General features: G+C 40.7%; 1 long non-coding RNA gene and 1 pseudogene across 1 annotated transcript in view; one reads left to right on the plus strand and one right to left on the minus strand.

Moving 5' to 3' along the window:
- Positions 1-8,136, minus strand: part of LOC130843912 (uncharacterized) — a 261,119-nt gene extending 252,983 nt beyond the window's left edge. Inside the window, exons 1-2 of the long non-coding RNA XR_009051095.1 lie at positions 8,062-8,136; positions 4,720-4,767 (exon numbers count right to left, since the gene is read on the minus strand). This is a non-coding gene — a long non-coding RNA (uncharacterized LOC130843912). The remainder of the gene's footprint in view (positions 1-4,719; positions 4,768-8,061) is intronic.
- Positions 8,137-10,770: 2,634 nt separating this feature from the next.
- LOC130844698 (heterogeneous nuclear ribonucleoprotein A1-like) lies at positions 10,771-11,646 on the plus strand (annotated as a pseudogene).
- Positions 11,647-16,045: the final 4,399 nt, after the last annotated feature.

Below are 16,045 nucleotides of genomic sequence, written 5' to 3' on the forward strand. Positions count from 1 at the left end.
CAGGTCTTTAATTACTCAAGAAAACCCAATCTTCCTAGTTTTAAAAGAGCTAAGTTTTGTTCAGAACTGTAAAACTTTCTGTGTCAGCCTTTAAAATTTTCTATTGTCACTCTGATTAAATAGATGATTAAGTATTATTTCATAATAATCCATGAGCCTATTTAGTCAAATGTTCAAACCTTTTGACCTTTTGACAACTTCCCCAAACCAAATTCTAAAAGGAGTCTTTTTGACCTCAAAGTAACTTTGAGATTTCACCAAGAATCCCTAGAAATCTCAAAGGATTTGTCTCTCAGCTTGTAAAAGAGAGATGTTAAACCAATTTAGCGAATTTGGTATATTAAATCACATGGGAAGCACTGTCGAATAAGTGATGATAAACCTTCTTAAGTTATATTTGTATGGATGCATGGTATTAGTAACAGTGTCCTAGAAATTGTAGGAAATTCCTAAAAATCTAGTATGTCCTAGGATGTTATTAGTCATAATTTCAGTTATTATTTTAAAGTGCTGTATGTCACAGAAATAACCAAATTTCCTTATCAGTCCCATGTAATGAACTCTCATCAGATCTTTAACCATGGGCATTTTAAAGTCTTTTGTCATTTATGGACAGTTACTATTTTACTCTGATGCTTTCGCAAAAGTGAGATTCACAGAAAGGACCCTATCAAGTACACTTGACCAATGACATCACTGCCAAATTTCAAGTTGTTGAAACTTGGATGTGTATTTCAAAACTGAAGAAGGCTCCACATGACATCTGGTCCTATGCTAACACTGGAGAACTCAAAATCAAAGAACAGAAGTAGCCAACGTCAAGGTAAACTGCTTCCTTCCAAGACATGAGGTGAAAAACATTTTTTTCCATTCTTCCCTCCCTCTCTGACCATACTCTTCCTAATTCTTACAGCAGGAAGGTCTTTATGATTCTTCTTTTGTCTTGATCTGGTCTAGAAAGATAATACCATTGTTTACATATCTCAGGCCATTGCAAGGGGGAGTAATCCAACTTTCAAATGATTGCTGGATTTGTCACAAGGCTAGTGATACTAAGGTAGTTCAGCCTATCACAAATTTCTCCCCGATTTCCAATGCCTCAGTTTCTCTGGAACAAACTCAGCCCCCTCTGTATTATGTGAGACTCCTTAAGCAGGGGAGTCCATTTCCCTGCCTCTGATTAACCAACCAGAAACTCGAGGAAACTTGCATCCAGGCTCTGCACAAAAAAGGGGTACAGGCAAGTGTGACTAGAATAAAACACCTGTGCAGTCTACAGACCCTTAAATTTTACTGACCACCATGGCTGTCACCTTTCCAGTCCTGGGCCACAGACTCAAGTGGAAATTACCAGGAGGTATTCATGACTCAAAATCAGCTTTCTGTGGCAGAGTCCTACTGCCCTCAGAGTAAATGCAAATGAAGCTATAATCAGGAATCTGTCCTTAACTCTGGAAGATACTGTAGAACCTGCTGCTAAAGCAACACCCGCCCAAAAATGACCCATAGAATCTCTGGCCAAAGTTGTTCCTGACAATAGGAGAGCCCAAGATTATCTTTTAGCTGAGTTGAGCAAGGAGGTATCTGTGCTGTGGCCAACACCACTTGTACTTGGATTGACACTACTAGGGAAGCTGAGACTCGGCTACATACCATCACTGAACAAGCCAGTTGGCTTAAAGTGACTCCTTTAATGGGGGTCTTTCATTGACTTGATTCTGACTGATTTGGGTCATGGGGACCATGGCTCCAAAGTGCACTCCAGACAATGGGAATTATCCTGCTTATAATAATCACAGTAGTCTCCCTGGTGTGCTGTGTTCTCTCAAAAGCTTTACATGCATCTTCACAGCTGCTAACCACCAAGCAAATAGCTAGACTCCCTAAGATTATAATGTAAGAAAAGGAATGAAGAGAATGACTGATTTAAAGAACACGAACCCAACATGGTGAGCTGTGAGTACTACAGAGAGGATCAGCAGAAATGGTGAAAACCTCAGAGCAGTAGCTGGGAGTTGTGCTAACGCCTTAAATTTTGTTCACATCTCTCATTACACTGAGAGTCTGATCAAAAGGCGGGAAGTATTCAAAACAAGATAACAGGCCCAAAATGGAGTCATTTATGCCAAGCCCTACGTCACCAAACCCAGGAATGGAATCTTAAACCAATTGGGAATCACCTGATCAGCACTAGGTAGGTAATCTGATTGACAGACCCCTGCCATTCCCTAAAGGAAAGTGACTTTGCAATAACCAATGCACTTGTTTGTCTAGTACAACTTCCTTGTTCCCATTCCCTCTGGCTGTAGGAGTCTTTGATTTTGTACAGCTCCTTGGAGCGCCTTTCTATCTGCTAGATTGAATATTGCCTGATTCAAATTGATTTTTGCACAAATAAACTCTTAATCCCAGTATGCCCCCAGTTTTTCTTTTAACAGTCGTATTTTCTTTGGAAACCCGGGCTTTCACGCCAAGGTTTGTGTAAAACAAGAGGCACCTTTATTTCTTGTACAGATGATAGCAACTGTCTCAGATCACTTGCTGCCTCCCATGTTACTCTTGGTCAGGATGCTGTGCAGTGGTCATTATCCTTACATTGAAAGGACCACCTGATCTTAATTCCACCATGTTTTCATTCACCTACTTTCCTTCCATCAGAAATTTCACCTAGATGGGATGGTGATGGGGTGGGGAAGCAAATCTTGCTCTTTCCCCACAGAAGGAGACATGACTGCTTGGGATTTGGGGATCTGGAATTTCTTGTTAATGGCAAGATCTGGAATGTCACTGTAACTCGGGCAGTAGGTGGTCACTGTCCTGGAGGAGAAAGGGCAGCCTGGCGTAGAGACCCTGCTCACAGGGATCAACGCCACACCCACCCAGAAAGGGACCAACACGACCACTCCGAAAGGGCCAACGCGGTACCCCTGTGGAGGTGGTGGACCTGCCCCCGCGGAGCAGAACAGTAGCTAAGCAGTGATGAGTCACGTGTGTTCCCATCCTATCATCATGGAAGGTATGGAGCTGCCCAGGGGGTTTGGGGACCTGTTATGTCAACTTCGGAGCACTCATCTAAGTGCGTTATAGCGCTTTGCCTTATCTAATTCTCATGACGACCCTGTGAAATACGTACTGTTGGTTTACAGGCAGACAAATGGAGGCACAGAGGCGGTGAGTAACTTTCTGAGGATGACACAGCTAGTCACTGGCAACGCTGGGATTTGAATATGGATGTACAGACAAATGCTTAATTGTAACTTATTATATTGATATGACCCCTATTCTTCCACGCTTCTTTACACAGCTCATGAGAGGGCCCTCTTTTTTTAAGACTATCGCCAGAACTTCAGATAAGAGACAGGCAAGCTAGTACTAGCAGCACTAGAAACAACATGTTGTAAAGGGCATGTAAAAGTTTGTCATTACTGTATTTATTTCTCTAAATTGCCTGAAACTAGTATTTTATCAGACCCATATTACAGAGGAGCAAACAGTGGCTTTAAGAGGTTAGGCAGTTGCCAGAGTCACACAACAGATTTGGCCTAGATCAGAGATTTGAATCTGCTGTTTCTAATTCTTCTCTATCTTCCAACCATCACTCTGGGTTTTCAGGACAAACCTTTCCTATTTGGGGCCCATACCCTCTCCTCCACCCCATCCTGAACAAACACACTTTTTCCAGGTTACCTTTACCTACTCCTCTGTCTCTGTCACCTCTGCGGCCCAAGATGAAAACTATTCAGATAGTTTAAAACTTAGTTGCAAATTTTCGGGTAGGGAAAAACTGTCCTACCCCAGGCAGCCTTCTTCCCTGTGAATCAGGGAGTGAGAAGAGCCTCCCAAAAGGCACAGACACTTTGTACAAGCGGAGGCGAAACCAAGCAACCCAACTCTTAGCACTAATAATTACTGAAATTTGTTGAGAAAAACAACTGCTCAGTAAAGCCCAGTATTTCCCTAAAGGGCAAGTATAATAGGCCTATAACTTCAAACGTGTAAAAATAATTTGTTATTCGTGTTAATCCCCTCGCCATTGCCAGCCACATCAATCTTTTTCAAAGGGGGACACTGGAAAAAACCACTGAAGTCTGAAGGGAAAAGACAGGCACGAAGGTGAGCCGGTAGCAGCCGGCAAAGCAGCTCTGTGGTCCTGCCTGTTGCTGCCTGAGACTTGGGGGGGGGGGGTCACCCTTCACCCCAGGCCCACTTGGCTACAATCCCCCAGTACGGCAGAGAGGTGAGCCAGAGGGAAAAGCACCACCAACAAGCCATTCCGGCTTTTTTTTTTTTTTTTTACAAGGATAATGTTTTTCAAGAACTTTTACCACGGAGGTCCAGGCAAGATTACTCACCCTGGTTAAAGTTAATGAATTCTTTGCCGATTCTGTTTCAGCTCAGAAACAGCACCCACTTTAAAAACTGTACACACACCCACACAGCCACACTGGTTCCCAGGACTTAGTTTTCAAAGTTGTAGACATATCTTGAGTAAAAAGGATGCTTAGCAACAGGCCAGAAGCTGGCAATAGAAGAAGGAAAATGTAACGTGGATGATGGTGACTCTGGAAAACCCAGAATTCAAATATATTGAAGGGACAGCCTGTGGGCGAACATCTTCCCAGAAAAGAAAGAAATGGTGTTGGTAGGTGTTACGGCATCCCCTCCCCCACTTTTACTCAAATTATGAATGAAGATTCATAGGAGATGTTTTCTACTCACAGTCACAGATGGGCTACTCCATACCTTCCTTTTCTTGTCCCATGTACACTGGAGAGAAAGCAAAAGAAAGATTTTTCTTTTCCACTTTACTTTGCCTTGACATGGTACCCCAAAACAGGAACAATGGTGATGTCTAGCTTTCCCAGCTCTTGGCATTTGGGGGAAAACAAAGCTCCTTTCTAAGTGGATACTGATTGAAGGACCGAAAGCGTGGGAAGCTAATTTAATGTTCACTTTCATAAAACAGGGTGTCTGATCCTCCCTTCTGCCATCAGCATGGAACAAGCCATACACCCATCCAGGCTCAGAGAAGGGCAACCCCAGCCAGTGGCCCCTCCTGGGGAGTTCTTGAGCCAGTAACCTCCGCAGTCTATAGCTAGGGTATCTCCTTCAAACTGCCTGGGAAATCACTTGAGAAGGGGTCTTGGCCCCACTGTCTGGATGGGAGACCATCTGGGGCCCCCTACTGTCAGTGGTAGGCCCGAGAGACACAGAGTTGTGCGCTGGGCACAGTGAAGCAGAGCAGGTGCCAACCATTGTCTAAATAAATTATTCTGTCCAAATAAATTATTCTGGACTCACCAAGACTGTAGCTTAGAAGCTGCAAACAGGTTTTTACCTCTGGGATATATTGATATATTTTCTCTTTAGTAATTTTTATAGCTCCTTAAATTTAAAAATTACATGCTCACTATATAACATTTTAGCAACAGAAGTGTATGACGTGAAAGTAAGAGTGTTTAAGTCTCTTTCCCCCAGCACCCCATTCCCCAACACTATGAACACCTAGGGATGTATCCTTCCAAAACTTTTTCTAAGCACATATACCAGCATATAATTCTATAGGTTTGTGCTCCCAGCCTCTGAAACCTGCGTTGCTCTGAACTTGCCCGTTCCCTTTCCTGTCCTGGGCTCCAACATCAGATACGCCCTTCACACCATGTCTGCCATGGGACCTCAGGTTATGTTTTCCCACAACACCCACAACTTGGCCATGACAGCTTGCCTCAGTTCCGAGTCAATTCAGCCATTGATCATATTTCAGCTGTGTTTTCTACAACTTGAACACCTTTTATTTGTTTTTAAAGAGTTGCCTGGCCTTCCTCTCATCAGCAACGGAAGAGAGTTGGCCGTGTTGGTTTCATAAACCAAATGCAAACAAGTTGTGAATAAGACCTTCCAGCCTAGAGAGAATGAAGAGTATTTCCTAAATTCTAAGAAAATGTTGCTTATAAAGTTTAGTAACAGATATTTGGGGAGAAAATAACAAAATAACATATTAAGTGTATTTATGAACTATAAGATGATTTTATGAACTATAAAGTGAAATTTTTTCTTAACGTGCATTTTTGAATCCAGAAAATATGGTACTTTCACTCACTCACCTTTCATAATCTGAACAGCGATCTCATACCCCAACCCCCCTTTTTTTGGCAGGGTCTACCCCAATATGTTATCTTAGATATCTATGACCTTAAAAGATGAAAAGTCTCAAATATTAGATGTTTAATGTGAACATGAGTTGGAACCTGAATTAATCTAAATCATCTTGACGTTTCGCACTGGCAAACCCATCTCTGCTATGAAAAGGCTGTCTGGAATGATTTCTCCATTAAGAATCCTGCCTGTGGCCCTTTTAAAATAAATCACATCTGTCGATGAACCTTCTCTTCGTGGTCGTGGCGGAAGAAAACAAGGGTCTTCGATGCAAGTCTAGAAGTTGACGACATAGAATTGAGAAATGCAAAGGTCATGGAAGAATATGAAGCTGAGAGGGATCTTTCCTGTTTCAGGATGACGTTTTCAAACGAGCTTATGAGATGAGGTCTTATGGCAACAAGCACCACACAGCCCTGCTCAGTCTCCCCTCACCAGTCAACCAACAATTCCTCTCACAAACAGTCCAGTGCCCGTGTACAGGGGATAAAAAGGCAACAAAGCTGGCCTGATGAATGGGTGTGGTTTCAGACATATGAAATATCATGACCCCACCCAACCCATTACGACATCTAAAATTCTACCACGAGAAATTCATTTAGTTGCATCTATGAGTCCCTAAGAACAATAACTTAAGCTATTTAACTAACTCGTGATTAGAAAGCTACCAGGACCTAACGATGAGGAGTGAGATACAGGGAAGGTGAAGATGGATATTTAAAAGGAAGTTAAGGTGTCAAAAACAAACTGCAGTCCCTTTTTCATCTTACTGATGGCTTGTCCTTTTTTGGAAAAAAACTTCTTCTTAGCAGTGGAAAACCCTTAGAATAAAAAATGGTTCACTGTGAGGAAGCCAGAAGAGGATTAATTCTTAAGCAGATACCCTGTTCTCAGGAACTGAAAGGGGAAGCCTTCGTGGATTCTAACCATCCTGACCCTCTTCTCAGCACAGCCTTGAATATCGATGGCAATATTAACACACGAAGAGATACCAGGTAGGGGAACAAGAGCTTGGGTTGAATCCAACCAAAAGACAGCCCCACTTGCTTTCAGTACCCTCCCTGCTGTGGGGCTAATTCCTAACAGAAAGAAACAAAACTATTAAAAAATTTAATAAAGTAACCAATTAAATATTTCAGAGTACCTCATTACAACATTTCAGTATCTGCACTGATTATCGTGAGGCTACTTATAGAGATGCCCATAAATCTGACTGCATTAGGTGCTCAGGCCTTTATTTGAGATCATTTCTTCTCCCTATGTGGACCTGCCCAGGAAATGAGATTTAATGAGTCACCATCCTCCGTGATAATCACAGGAGAGCTCATTAGCTTTTTGTCAGATTTGTACCTACTATCTGCCCCCAATATGCCTATGACTTCTTTTGAGTTAAATATATTACCAAAAGGAAGAGCTCAAAAGAGCATGTCTGGGCTGAATGCTGCAGACTTGAAACACTACATAAATATTTTTACATATGTCAAAAGGCATCTGAGAGCAGGAGAGAAAAAAAAAATAACAGAAACACATCCTCTGTTGATAGCATTGCTATTTAGATGACACACATCATTAAAAAGAAATAAAGTTAGACATTTATACCTTTAGAAGCCCTGCCAAATCTATTTAAATGCCTGAGCTGAATCAAAGCAAGAAAGGTGTTCAAAGGATAGAGGAAAAGAATGTCATGATTCTTACAATTCATCAAGTTTGGGGCATCCTCCATTATGAATCTTAGGATACTTCACCAAGGTCTCCCAATCTCATGACCTTGGTTTTCACTGGAAATGACCAGAAGGCTCTCGTAGCACTTCATGAGAATGCATGAAGTCCTACATTGCTCTCAAAGAAAGATTAAGTGAATCTTCAGTCCTCCCATGGGCCATCTTAGTAATAAGTTTGACTCACCTTGTACTGAAATTGCCCATAACAGAAGTCATGACGTTAATCGCCTTCAGCAGAAATCATGTGAGTGGTCTTCTGGGTTCTCGTCTGGGTTCTTCCTAGGTACGGACAGAGTTCCCCAGGTGAGAATGTTCCTTCTGCAAGACTGAATGACCACCATAGACCAGGGCCCGGCTCCCAACCTATGTTTACTTTATAGCTAAACAAGAGCTATAAAGCCCACAGAGAATGCAAAGACTATTTCACCTCTAAAGTCCTTAGGTTCAAACAAAAGTACTTCTGCACCCTCTTTGGGTTTCTTATCTTTTTAAGAATCTGATGAAAAAAATATGAACTGGCTCCGAAGAAAAATATCCCACCCCCTTACAAATCCACACACAAAGACACACACACACCAGAATATTTGGGGGTACAATTCCTGAGAGTTCTCAAACACTCTGATCTTATTTCTAACACTGCTTGGGGTCCCTGGACCTAAGATTAGGTCTTATATAGATGATGATATAAAGGAATGAAAAAAAAAGTAACACTCATTGAGAACTAAATGTATTAAGAACAGGCACTATAGGGACCTCCCTGGTGGTCCAGTGGTAAAGAATCCATCCTGCAATGCAGGGGATGCAGGTTTGATGCCTGGTTGGGGAACTAAGATTCCACAGGCCGCAACAACTGAGTCTGTGGGCCTCAACTAGAGAGCCTGTGTGCAGCAAACTACAGAGCCCACACGCTCTGGCACCTGTGTGCCACCAACTAGAGAAGCCCGTACGACACAACAGAAGATCCACATGCTACAATGAAGATCCCATGTGCTGCAACTAAGACTCAGTGCAGCTCCCCGCCCCCAACAAAAATTATAATAGGCACTATAATATTTCATTTAACCCTTACGACAACCCTAAGACATACATCTGTTATTATCCCCATTTTACATATGAAGAACTGAGGCACAGATAATTTAAGCAACATTCCCAAACAGCTAGCTGGTGGCAGAATTAGGGCTTCAAACCCAATGTGGCTCTGGAGTCCGTGCACTGAACCACTAGGTCACTCTACCTCTCTTATGCAATACATTTTTGTTTTAAGGCATGTTCACTTCTGTTTTATCATTTAATTTTTGCAACCCCCTCTAGTAGTTAGATTAGGTAGCTATCCCCACTCAAGTGGGTGTTGAGGGCATTTCCAAAGTGAAGCAGGAGATTTGCTTTTCACTCTCTTTTTCAGACAACGAAGTCACAGTTGACGAAATTAAAAATTAAAAGCAAAAATTCTGACTTGAGCCTCCTTCCTCCATTAACTACAGGTTGAAATGCCCGGGGAACATATCTAATTCCTTTCTTCCCAACCGTCCTCTGCCTTGAGGACTAAGTCAGCATGGTGAGGTTTTGAAGCCATGTGGGGTTTCCTGCAAAAACCTGGCTCCCTGCGGTTCACAGAGCAGAATTTTGTTTCTACAAAGGAAAAGGCAAAGGGAAGAGCAGGACGAAGAGAAAAGGTGTCAACCTGTAGAAAATAATAACGCTGGGTGCCTATGATCATGCTGGACATTAGATGGACATCTCTGTCCTCACATGTAATAGTTCTGAATCTGATGTGTAAAATAATTTTTTAAAAGTATTTAACCCTCCCTTATCTGAACTCTACTAAGCATTCTTCAGTGCTCAGCTGTTCCCACTCTTGAGTCAATTTCTCCTTCCTTAAAGCCCCTATCAGCGTGTACTGACAATTCTGCCCTATCACTCAGTGTCAGGTGTCGGTCCCACCCTCTTGTTCCAGTGAAACGGCAGACTGCACTAATAAAGCCCCCAATCTTCTTCCTTTAAACATGCATAGAAATGCTGGGGGAAATACAGCACAAACATTTTTGAAAGAGAATCAAATATGAAAGAAAGAATGAGAAAGAGAGAGGAGAGAAGAAATCCCCAGGTAATAGAAACTAAAAAGAACGCATAGTCAGAGTTGCCATCTTGGCACTAGTAAATCGATGCTCTGGTGGCCCAGCCAGGTGTTGGGTCTACATATTGGCCTGAATGGTGAGAGGCTGGGGTTCAATTGCCCACTTACTAACAGGAAAGGTAGATAGGGCTCGTACAAGATGAGGAACCAGCACTGACAAGCCCATATGAAGTCAGGAACCTAGAAGGTGTATTTGGGCACGCAGGGTACAGAGTCTGAACTCATGTTATCCACCCCGAAGAAAACCTTGATGTAGCCATTGCAATAACAACGGGCTACAGACCAATAAAACCACAGAGATGCCCATCATAAGAAAATGCAAAACTACTCTGTGGAAGCATTTTCACAACCCAAGGAGCATGGGACGTCCCCCAAACAGGGAAAACCCCTTGCTAAAAGTAAGCACGCAACTCAAAGAAAAAAATTACAAATCACAAGAGGAAATAATCCTTCAAAAGAGAGAGTAAGCAGACAGGCAGAACAAAAGCGGAGATTAATATTCTAAGAATTTAAAATAATAGAACAATCTGAAGCAGGCAATAAAAATAAGTATATTCAAAACAAAGACATAAAAGAAAGACTGGAAGTCATGATGTAAGAACAAGACACCATACAACAAAAAGAAATAGCTTTGACTAAGTCATGCTATACTTCTGGAGAAAACAAAAACAGAATTATTGACATTTAAAACTAAATAGCTTTCTGCCCACGGACGCTGCCGAGTAAGCATCGTTGACGTCTCCCCCCTCCACTGCCGTCATGTCTAAGTCAGAGTCTCCCAAAGAGCCTGAACAGCTGCGGAAGCTCTTCATTGGCGGTTTGAGCTTTGAAACAACCGATGAGAGTCTGAGGAGCCATTCTGAGCCATGGGGAATGCTCACAGACTGTGTGGTAACGAGGGATCCAAACACCAAGCGCTGCAGAGGCTTTGGGTGTGTCACCTGTGCCACTGTGGAGGACGTGGATGTGGCCAGGAATGCAAGGCCACACAGGGGGATGGAAGCGTTGTGGAACCAAAGAGGGCCGTCTCAAGAGAAGATTCTCAAAGACCTGGTGCCCACTTACCTGTGAAAAAGATTTTTGTTGGTGGCATTAAAGAAGACACTGAGGAACATCACCTAAGAGTCTATTTTGAACAGTATGGGAAAACTGAAGTGACTGAAATCATGACTGACTGACGCAGTGGCAAAAGAGAGGCTTTGCTTTCGTAACCTTTGATGACCATGACTCCTTAGACAAGCCTGTCATTCAGAAACACCACAGTGTGACTGGCCACAACTGTGAAGGAAGGAAAGCCCTGTCTAAGCAAGAGATGGCTAGTGCTTCATTGAGTCAAAGAGGTTGAAGTGGTTCTGGAAACTTTGGTGGTGGTTGTGGAGGTGGTTTTGGTGGGCATGACAACTTTGGTCGAGGTGGATTTGGTGGCAGCCGCGGTGGTGGTGGATATGGCGGCAGTGGGGATGGCTATAATGGATTTGGTAATGATGGAAGCAATTTTAGAGGTGGTGGAAGCTACAGTGATTTTGGCAATTACATCAATCAATCTTCAAATTTTGACCTATGAAAGGTGGAAACTTTGGAGGCAGAAGTTCTGGCCCCTATGGCGGTGGAGGCCAATACTTTGTCAAACCATGAAACCATGGTGGCTATGGCAGTTCCAGCAGCAGCAGTATCTATGGCAGTGGCAGAAGGTTTTAATTACTGCCAGGAAACAAAGCTTAGCAGGAGAGGAGAGCCAGAGAAGCGACATGGAAGCTACAGGTTACAAGGGATTTGTGAACTCAGCCAAGCACAGTGGTGGCAGGGCCTAGCTGCTATAAAGAAGACATGTTTTAGACAATACTCATGTGTATGGGCAAAAAAAACTCGAAGACTATATTTGTGATTAATTGTATAACAGGTTATTTTAGTTTCTGTTCTGTGGAAAGTGTAGAGCATTCCAACAAAGGGTTTTAATGTAGATTTTTTTTTTTTTGCACCCATGCTGCTGATTGCTAAATATAACAGTCTGATCATGACGCTGAATAAATGTGTCTTTTTAAAAATGTGCTGTGTGAAGTTAGTCTACTCTGAAGCCATTTTGGTAAATTACCCCAACAGTGTGAAGTTAGAATTCCTTCAGGGTGATGCCAGTTTCCATTTGAAATTTATTTACAACCTGCTTTGGTGGAGAAGCTATTGTCTTCAGAAACTGTGGTGTAGTTGAACTGACAGTTACTGTGTTGTGACCTGAAGTTCACCTTTAAAAGGGTCACCCAAGCAAAGTCATGGAGTTTTTTTGGTTATTAATATGATTGTTGGCACATCCTATGCAATATATCTAAATTGAATTGTGGTACCAGATAAAGTTACAGATGGGAATGAAGCTTGTGTATCATCAATTATCATGTGTAATCAATAAACAATTTAATACCCTCTTAAAACAAAACAAAACAAAACAAAACACACAAAAAACTAAATATATGGTATATTAGTTTCCTAGGGCTACCATGACAAAGTACCACAAACTGGTTGGCTTGGAACAACAGAAACGTATAGTCCCACAGTTCTAGGGGCTACAAGTCTGAAATCAAGCTGTTGGCAGGGCCATGCTCTCTCTGAAACCTGTAGTGGAAAGGTGGATCTTTCCTTGCCTCTTTCAGCTTTTGGTAGCCCCAAATGTCCCTTGGCTTGTGACAGCATAACTCCAAACACAGTGTATTCCTCATGTCTCTTCACATAGTACTCCCTCTGGGCATGTCTCTGTGTCCAAATCAACCCCTCTTTTTATGGACACCAGTCAAATTGGATGAGCGTCAACCCTAATGACTTCATTTTAACTTGAATATCTCTGTAAAGACTCTATTTCCAAATAAGGTCATATTCTAAAGTACTGGTGGTTAGGACTTCAACGTATCTTTTTTGGAGGACACAATACAACTCATTCCATATGGGTTTAACATTAGATCAGCTACAACAGAAGAGAATCAATGAAAGAAAAGATAAATCAGAAAATTATCCAGAATGCAATATAAAAAAATTAAGAGATAGAAAATATGAAAGAGAATTTCAAAGTTATACAGGACAAAGAGAGTCAACATATATCTCTTAGGAGTTTCAGAAAGATGAAATAAAAAAGGATGAAAGAGAAGCAATATTCAATGAGATAATGGATGGGATTTTTTCCAGAATTTACAAAAAATAAGTGTTTAGATTCAGGAACATGCCAAGAGAAAAGCAGGTCAAAGAAAAATAAATTCACAACTATATATATATATATATATATGTGTGTGTGTGTGTGTATATATATATATTTCATATAACAAAACTACAGAACGTCAAAAATAAAATCTTAAAACAAACCCAAAACAATTAAGAAAATGGTAATCGGAACATACATGTCAATAATCATGTTAAATGCAAATGGATTCAATGCTCCAACCAAAAGACACACACTGGCTGAATGGATACAAAAACAAGACCCTTCTATATGCTGCCTACAAGAAACCCACTTCAGACCAAGGGACACATATAGACTGAAAGTGAAGGGATGGAAAAAGATATTCCATGCAAATGGTAGTCAAAAGAAAGCTGGAGTAGCAATACTCATATCAGACATATTAGACTTTAAAGTAAAGACTATTACAAGAGACAAGGAAGGACACTACATAATGATCAAGGGATCCATCCAAGAAGAACATATAACAATTGTAAATATCTATGCACCCAACATAATATCTATGCACCTCAATACATAAGGCAAGTGCTAACAGACATAAAAGGAGACATCGACAGTAACACAATAATACTAGGAGACTTTAACACCCCACTTCCATCAATGGACAGATCATCCAAACAGAAAATAAATAAGGACACACAAGCTTTAAATGACACATTAGACCACCTTGACTTAATTGATATTTACAGGACATTCCATCCAAAATCTACAGGATACACTTTCTTCTCAAGTGAACACAGAACATTTTCCAGGATAGATCACATCTTGGGTCACAAATCAAGCCTTGGTAAATTCAAGAAAATTGAAATCATATCAAGCATCTTCTCTGACCATGACACCATGAGACTAGATATCAATTACAGGAAAAAAACTGTAAAAAATATGAACACATGGAGGCTAAACAATATGCTCTTAAACAACCAGGAAATCACTTAAAAAATCAAAGAGGAAATCAAAAAATATCTAGAAACAAATGACAATGAAAACCCAACAGCCCAAAACCTATGGGATACAGCAAAAGCAGTTCTAAGAGGGAAGTTTATAGCAATACACTCCTACCTCAAGAAACAAGAAAAATATTGAATAAACAACCTAACCTTACACCTAAAACAATTAGAGAAAGAAGAACAAAAAAAACCCAAAGTGAGCAGAAAGAAAGAAATCATAAATATCAGAGCAGAAATAACTGAAAAAGAAATGAAGGAAACAATAGCAAAAACCAATGAAACTAAAAGCTGGTTTTTTGAGAAGATAAACAAAATTGATAACCATTAGCCAGACTCATCAGGAAAAAAAAAAAGGGAGAAGATGCAAATCAACAGAATTAGAAATGAAAAAGGAGAAGTAACAACGGACACCTCAGAAATACAAAAGATCATGAGAGACTACTACAAGCAACTATATGCCAATAAATTGGATAACCTGGAAGAAATGGATAAATTCTTAGAAAAATACAATCTTCCAAGACTGAACCAGGAAGAAATAAAAAATATGAACAGACCAATCAAAAGTACAGAAATTGAGACTGTGATTAAAAATCTCCCAACAAACAAAAGCCCAGGGCCAGATGGCTTCACAGGCAAATTCTATCAAACATTTAGAGAAGAGCTAACACCTATCCTTCTCAAACTCTTCCAAAATATAGCAGAAGGAGGAACACTCCCAAACTCTTTCTACGAGGCCATCATCACCCTGATACCAAAAACAGGCAAAGATGTCACAAAAAAAGAATATTACAGGCTGATATCACTGATGAATATAAATGCAAAAATCCTCAACAAAATACTAGCTAACAGAATCCAACAGCACATTAAAAAGATCATACACCATGATCAAGTGGGGTTTATCCCTGGAATGCAAGGATTCTTCAATATGTGCAAATCAATCAATGTGATACATCATATCAAGAAACTGAAGGATAAAAACCATATGATCACCTCAATAGATGCGGGAAAAGCTTTTGACAAAATTCAACACCCATTTCTGATAAAAACTATCCAGAAAATGGGCATAGAAGGAAATTACCATAACATAATAAAAGCCATATATGAGAAACCAAAAGCCAACATTGTTCTAAATGGTGAAAAACTGAAAGAGTTCCCTCTAAGGACAGGAACAAGACAAGGGTGCTCACTCTCACCATTATTATTCAACATAGTTTTGGAAGTTTTAGCCACAGCAATCAGAGAAGAAAATGAAACAAAAGGAATCCAAATTGGAAAAGAAGAAGTAAAATTGTCACTCTTTGCAGAGGACATGATATTATACATAGAAAACCCTGAAGACTCTACCAGAAGACTGCTAGCACTAACTGATGAATTTAGTAACGTAGCAGGATACAAAATTAATGCACAGAAATCTCTTGCATTCCTATACACTAACAATGAAAAAGCAGAAAGAGAAATGAAGGAAACTCTCCCATTCACCAATGCAACATAAAGAATAAAATACCTAGGAATAAACCTGTCTAAGGAGGCAAAACACCTGTATGAAGAAAACTGTAAGACACCGATGAAAGAAATCAAAGACGATACAAACAGATGGAGAGACATACCATGTTCTTGGATTGGAAGAATCAACATTGTGAAAATGACTGTACTACCCAAAGCAATTTACAGGTTCAATGCAATCCCGATCAAATTACCAATGGCATTTTTCACAGAACTAGACAAGAAATCTTACGATTTGTATGGAAACACAAAAGACCCTGAACAGCCAAGGCAATCTTGAGAAGGAAAGATGGAGTTGGTGGAATCAGGCTTCCTGACTTCAAACTATACTACAAGGCCATAGTGATCAAGACAGTATGATACTGGC

The sequence above is a fragment of the Hippopotamus amphibius genome, chromosome 2 (genome assembly GCF_030028045.1).
Source record: "Hippopotamus amphibius kiboko isolate mHipAmp2 chromosome 2, mHipAmp2.hap2, whole genome shotgun sequence".
Taxonomy (NCBI): Eukaryota; Metazoa; Chordata; class Mammalia; order Artiodactyla; family Hippopotamidae; genus Hippopotamus; species Hippopotamus amphibius.